The sequence below is a fragment of the Brassica oleracea genome, chromosome C6 (assembly GCF_000695525.1).
Source record: "Brassica oleracea var. oleracea cultivar TO1000 chromosome C6, BOL, whole genome shotgun sequence".
NCBI lineage: Eukaryota > Viridiplantae > Streptophyta > Magnoliopsida > Brassicales > Brassicaceae > Brassica > Brassica oleracea.
The window spans coordinates 9,436,824-9,444,335 of NC_027753.1; the positions used below are offsets into that span (position 1 = coordinate 9,436,824).

A 7,512-nucleotide genomic window follows, 5' to 3' on the forward strand; every position below is an offset into this window, starting at 1 on the left:
ATGGAACATCTCTTGTGCGATCATAATGTTGTCTGAGATGTGTCTCCCAGCAACAAAGGCTGACTGGGTGTGACACCCCCGATCATAGATGACCAGAAATGACACCGTCGTTGTTCCCCGAAGGTCGATCCTAGGTTCCCAGAATAATTCCGATCACCTTAGATCAACAAACTGAGAGCACCGACGCTCCTATCGGATATCACTCTAGGATTTTCAACCCGACAAGCAATACTCGATAGTTGGTTTGTCCCGGACAAGGATTAATATCATGTGAGAACTAGTAGTTTATAAAACATCCTTTATACCTTATTTATTTACTTTAAACATTTTACAAACCATTATAGTTTTATCATGCGGCCTATCGCCCAACAACGTTTTACAGTAAATATACATCAAAAGGTTCGTTGCAAGGACAACAAAAACTACCGCTGATTACGCTGTTTCTTCTAGTCCAAAAGAGAAAAGTGTCTCCCGCCTAATGGTTACCTGCACACACGAATGAGTCGTGAGTAACAAATACTCAGTGAATCTAGAATCACAACACAACAAATCAACACCAGCAATCACAATAATGCATTAGTATGATCATTCAAGTACTAGTACATAATCACTATGAATCTCTTCCTATACATCGCTCCATATCACCCGCCCTTAACTCATAATATATATATATATATATATATTTATAGCATATGCTAAATCCGAAACCACAAAAGGTTAAGAGCTTAGCGGGTAATAAAAATAATTAAAAATAATTAAAATTCATCTCCTTCGGATAATCACTTGATGAACACCCGACACTGGATCGTCACCCCGGTCCTAGTCTGCAATACCGTAACTCCGTGTCTTCGCACAGCTTGAAACGTCACGTGAACTACATACGATCAAGCGACGGCTCTTCATATTACGGTGATATTTAGGTAGCGAGTATTGACCAAGACTTCATATGAATATTACTTACATACTTAACTATATGAATGCATATCAGATTAGTACTTAGACACATATACAAGTCACACATAAACCTCCATGAACACTTATGAGTATTTCGTAAGAGTTCACACGAGTTAAACTCTTCACAAATTTTTAAGAATAATTAGACAACCCCTAGCCATTCATGACTATTGACTGCAGATAAATCATGCTACACTCATACATGATTTATTATCCAACTATCTAGACTCACCATAAAATAAGTCTTGAAACCGAAATTTTAAGAAAGCTTGGAACTGATCTCAAACAAGCTGAAAGGAACCTGAGAATGGACAATGTTCATTACGGTTACTAGGTTTTCTGATCACCACATCCAAACCACTTCATTACAGCTTACCAAAGGAGTACACAGGTACAAGGACGAACTGGAGTGAGACAGCAAGACTAGCAAGCAGCTGACAAAACAGAACACAAGTACTAGCTTTAGATACTTAGTTCGGTTCTGAAGAAGAATTTTAAATAAGATCTTATCAGCTCGATTCAGAACAAGGTTTATCACTTCAGATCAAGTGAAGTTCAGACCATGATAAGATCAGTTCAGATTAAATTAAACTAGTTCATAAAACATGAGCTAATTATTCCAGCAACTGATTTAATCTGAAATATATAAAACTGAAACGATGAAGCTTAAACAACTGATCCATGATAACAGCTTAACTGATCAATATCTGATTCTGATCAAGACTTGACTGAGGCAAGAAGATTAAGCTTACCACAACAACTGATGGACAGAAGAACTCACTTGATCCTCCCCCTTACAAGGTCTTGTCTTTTTTTTCCCTGATTTTTCCTCTGATTTTTTTTTTCTTCACTTTTTCTCTTCTTTCTCACTGTTTTCTCTCTGCAATTTTTTTTTTCTTTCTCTGATCAGTTTGTTTCTTCACGACAAGGAGAGAGGGGAAAGGAAGAGTAATTATGTGATGTCAAGGTAAGTGTCTTGAGTTACTCCAGACTTGGTGATCATATAACAGCTGGCAACTTGATTCATAATCATCAACTAAGCACCTCAATAATTCCTTCCTTTGAAGAAATCTCTCCCAGCCACATAATTTAATTTTAATTAATTAAGCAAGCAAGCACACTGCTTGTGACTATCATGTGGGTTTTTTTTTTTTATATATGAAGGTCATTACACTCTTCCCGTCTCAAAAGAATTCGTCCCCGAATTCTCAAAATATAACTGTGCACACTTCACTGGACGACTGGGGTATCTGAGAAGAACTCTGGGTAATCAGCTCTGAACTTATCTTCATCCTCCCATCTGACAATAATTCTCTGGTCCTTTCCCCAATATACTTGAACTTGAGAAATCTCTCGGTTCCTCAATCTCTTGATACGACATTCGCCTATCCGCAGAGGACTTTCAGGATAGGTGAGGTTTGGTTGTTAGTTCTCTGGTTATTGCGGCTCGACCATATTGGGATCTGGTATATGCTTACGCAACATCGATACATGAAATATTGGATGCATAGGCATATCAGATGGAAGTTCAAGTCGGTAGGCTACTTCTCCAACTTTAGCAACAATTCCGTACTGACCTATGTAACGGGTTGCTAACTTCCCAACTTTTTTGAATCGTTCCTTTCCTTTCTGTGCAGCTACCTTTAAGAAGACTAAATCATTTACTACAAAGCTGACTTCTCTTCTACCGCGATTTGCATACTTCTTTTGACGATCTTGAGCTTTCTTCATATTTGCTTGAATCACTCTTACTTTTTCAGCAGTCTCATCTACAATTTCTGGACCAAGCATTCTTGCTCACCAACTTCTGCCCAACACACTGGTGTTCTACAAGGTCGACCATATAGTGCTTCATACGGTGAATTTTTTGATGCTCGAGTGGTAGCTATTGTTGTAGGAAAACTCTATCAGCGGTAGAAACTTATCCCACGGACCATTCCAATCAAGAATACACAACCTTAACAGATCTTCTAGGGTTCTGATTGTTCTTTCGGTTTGACCATCGATTTCTGGATGAAACGCAGTACTCATGCGCAAATCAGTTCCCAAAGCTTGTTGAAAAGCTCGCCAAAACTTAGCAGTAAAACGCGGGTCTCGGTCTGATACTATATTTGCTGGTACCCCATGAAGCTTTACAATTTCTTTCAAGTACAACTCTGCTAACGTCTCCACTTTGTCTGTGAGTTTCATGGGTAGAAAATGAGCAGATTTGGAAAGACGATCGACAATTACCCAAATTGCATCATTCCCACGGCCTGGCGCCCTAGGTAAACCAGAAATAAAGTCCATCGCCACGGCATCTCATTTCCATTCAGGGATTGGTAGACTTTAAAGTAAGCCACTTGGAACTTGATGTTCGGCCTTTATTTGTTGGCAAGCCTGACACTGAGAAACCCACGTTGCTACATCTCTCTTCATTTCGGGCCAGTGGGATGCTCAAAAGAGAATGGTGTGCGGTTCTTAAAATCTCTTCTCGAAGTCCTTCTGCTTTCGGAACGGTTACTCGACCATTGAATAACAACGTTCCATCACTCGCAACTTGATATCCACCAAAATTGCCTCCAATCAACTGCTCTCGGATCAGGTTAACATCTCTTATTTGACATTCTTGGTTACGAGCAAGTAAACCGGCTTGGCTCACTGCTTGTAATCCGAAAGGTTCTCCTTCCTCACCTTCTAAGGTAGCCGAACTAATCATCTTGAATTCTGTTTCAAGGTTCTGGAGTTCCTTTTCAATATCCACATCAACTTTCCTTCTGCTCAAAGCATCAGCAACCACATTTGCTTTTCCTACATGGTATAGAATCTGCATGTCGTAGTCTGCTACAAACTCCATCCATCGTCTTTGCCTTAGGTTCAAATCAGGTTGAGTGAAAAGATATTTAAGGCTTTATGGTCAGTGAACACTTGGATCTTCTCACCATACAAATATGATCGCCAAATTCGAAGTGCAAACACAACTGCGGCCATCTCCAAATCATGTGCCGGATAGTTTACTTCATGCTTCCTTAGTTGCCTTGATGCATAGGCGATTACCCTATCGTCTTGCATCAGCACACAACCTAAACCAACATTAGATGCATCTGTATACACTGTATACGGTTGGCCAGGCTTAGGAAAAGCTAAGATAGGTGCAGAGGTTAAAGCTTCCTTTAACTTATCAAACGCTTCTTTGGTTTCTGTACTCCACTCATAGGTGACACCTTTGCCAGTTAGAAGAGTCAACGGCTTCGATATGCTTGAAAACCCCTGAACAAACTTCCGGTAATAGCCAGCCAATCCAAGGAAACTTCGAATCTCGGTAACACAAGTTGGACGCGGCCATTCTTTAATAGCAGCTATCTTTTCTGGATCAACAGCAACTCCTTGTTCTGACACTCGATGTCCTAAGAATCCAACTTCTCTCTTCCAGAAACAACACTTACTAAGCTTTGAAAAAAGCTTTTGATCTCGTAGACGGTCGAGAACCATGCGTAGATGCTCCTCGTCCAAGTAATCTCGAAATACGTCATTCATCAAACGCATAAAGGCAGCTGGAGCATTGGTAAGACCAAAAGGCATTACTACGAACTCGAATTGTCCATAGCGCGTCCTAAAAGTTGTCTTCATAATGTATGTCTCGGAAATCGGAATTTGATGATAACCCGAAGCCAGATCAATCTTCGAAAACCAACTTGCACCTTGTAACTGATCTAAAAGCTCATCAATTCTTGGAAGTGGATACTTGTCTTTAATGGTCACGTTGTTGATTCCACGATAATCAATACATAACCGAATACTTCCGTCTTTCTTCTTTACGAACAGCACAGGCGCTCCCCACGATGATGAACTAGGACGAATGAAACCTTTCTCTAGCAAATCAGCTAATTGTTGCTTCAACTCAGCGAGTTCAGATGGAGCCATTCGGTACGGTGCCTTTGCTATTGCAGCTGATCCGGGTTCTAAAGTTATACTAAAAGGGTTATTTCTGGACGGTGGTAATCCCTCTAATGCCTTAAACACGTCTTCGTATTCTCGGACTATGGGGATGTCTTCTAAGTTCTGCTCTTTCTCATCGTCTCATTGCCCAGCAATTAAGGTAACTAGATACACTTCTTCATTCTGTTTCAGAAGGTTCTCTACTCTCAAGGCTGAAACTAGCGACACTCCAACACTCGGTACAATGCCATGGTAAGCTAAAGAGGGTTGGGTATCTCTTTCAAAGAAAATCTTCCCTCGACCACAATCGAGATGAGCTCGGTAACTAGACAGCCAATCCATTCCTAGGATGACCTCGTACCACTCTAAGGGAAGTATTAACAAATGGGCCGGAAACATCATGCCTTGGATAGTGATCGGAACTTCTAAGATGCAGCCTTCGGTTTCAAGAACTTGATCACCGGGAGTTAAAACAGGAATATTTAAATTCACCTTAGTGAATTCTCCCTTGAGTCTAGACGCTACTTTCGGGAGCTACAAAACTATGTGTTGCTCCCGAATCGAACAGGATATGGAATGAATTTCAACCCACAGCCAAAGTACCTATATATAATTGACTTCAAGTTAAATTAATAATTCAACCATTCACATAGCATTTTTTTTTTAATATACTAATGCACCAATCAATTTCTTTTTAAAGATATCACACAGCACTCAATAGGTTAAGAAAATAAACCTGTGATAGGACCCTTCGGTGGTCCCGGTGGTCCAGGTAACTCTAAGGCATAGGCCCTACCATAAATGGCCGGACGCTGCGCTGGTGGTATGGGAAAGGGTAAAGGGGAACGAGATGATCCAGCCTGTGGAGCTCGTGGTGCATCTGAAGGTGTAGGATGGGTACGAGGAAGAGATGTTGCGTAATTTCCCCGCTCTCCACACGTGAAGCAAGTAACACTGGGTGGTACCGCCAGCCTGTATTGTCCTCCATTCGGACAATCTCTAGCTATATGGCCCCTCTGGCCACAACCAAAGCAAGTCTGAGTTCTCTGACGATGTCCTCCTGAACGTCCTCCACGAACTACTCTGCCTCTATGACCTCGATGCATCATGGACGGAGACGGTCGCTGACTCTGAGTAGCCTGGCGTCGTATTTCTGCGGAATGACTCGACTTGAGTTACTCCAGACTTGGTGATCATATAACAGCTGGCAACTTGATTCATAATCATCAACTAAGCAGCTCACTAATTCCTTCCTTTGAAGAAATATCTCCCAGCCACATAATTTAATTTTAATTAATTAAGCAAGCAAGCACACTGCTTGTGACTATCATGTGGGTTTTTTTATTATTATTATATATGAAGGTCATTACACTGGGTTTCCGATATCAGGCCTGGTAACACTTTCTTTAATCTCTGGCATAAGACCTTAGAGATTATCTTGTAGCTGACATTGCACAAGCTAATAGGTCTGAACTGAGCCATTGCATTAGGCTTTGTTGTTTTCGGGATGAGGCATATATTTGTATCATTCAGTCCACTCGCCATTGTCCCCTCAAAAAGGAATTTATTAACCATAAGAGTTAAATCCTCCTTTACTATATCCCAAAATTTTTAATAGAGTCATCTTATCTGGTCCAGGGGCCTTTTCTGGATGCATAGCAAAAAGCGCTAATTTGACCTCCCATTCAGTGACCGGGCCGGTAAGATTGTCATTCATTCCACCAGTGATCGTGGTAGGAACTTGAGCTAGCGTCTCTTCAATGTCCTCTGGATTTGATGATTCAAAGATCTGTCTAAAGTAGCTAGTAGCAATGGGTACTAGTCCTTCTTCATCCTCAACAATATTTCCATTCTCATCTAAGAGCTGTGTGATCTTATTTCTTGCTCTTCTTTGCTTTGTCAAGGCATGAATTTTTTTTGTGTTTCTATCTCCTTCTCTCAGCCAGAACACCCGACTTTTCTGTTTCCAGAACATTTCTTCAGCTTTAAGAGCATCAGAGAGTTCCTTCAAAGCTGCTGCAATTTCCTCAGTTGTGGCATTATCATCTGCATATAAGCCCTCCACTTTTTGGCCGAGTTGACATTATGTTGCTTCCGCCATTCACTCAAGACTTTTCTGCAACTGGAAATATGCTCCATAATCGTTGCATTGGGAGGAAGATCAGGAGATTTCCATCCCTCAAGGATAACTTGCCTTAGCTCCTTATTTTCCAGCCATCTTTTATCAAACTTGAAATATTTTGATCTTCTCATTGGCTTTATGAGAATTTCTGCCAGAATCGGACGATGGTTCGATCCCCATAACCTCATATACTTCACAGTCGAGTGGGGAAACTTCTCATGCCAGTCTGCATTTCCTATTGTTCTGTCTAAGCGACATCGAACAGTTGATCCTCTTGCTTTCTTCCCTACCCAGGAGAGCATGTCCCCAGTGAAAGGAAACTCTAGCATCCCACAATCATGAAGCATCTGCTTGAAAGGGAGGAATGAACTATCAGGGCGTCGTCTTCCTCCTTCTTTCTCATTGTGACATGTTATTTCATTAAAATCTCTAATCATGAACCAAGGTCCATTTCTTGTTGTTGAGAAACGCGTAAGACGCTCCCAAACTTGATCTCGTCTTTCTAGTACAGGGTCTCC

At 41.1% G+C, this 7,512-nt stretch overlaps 1 long non-coding RNA gene across 1 annotated transcript; it reads right to left on the reverse strand.

Moving 5' to 3' along the window:
- Positions 1-271: 271 nt before the first annotated feature.
- LOC106299358 lies at positions 272-1,993 on the reverse strand. Its single transcript, XR_001261760.1, has 4 exons — positions 1,707-1,993; positions 1,331-1,388; positions 1,187-1,255; positions 272-486 (listed from the first exon to the last, which is right to left on the reverse strand). It is a non-coding gene; the product is annotated as an uncharacterized LOC106299358 (long non-coding RNA).
- Between the last annotated feature and the right edge of the window lie 5,519 nt (positions 1,994-7,512).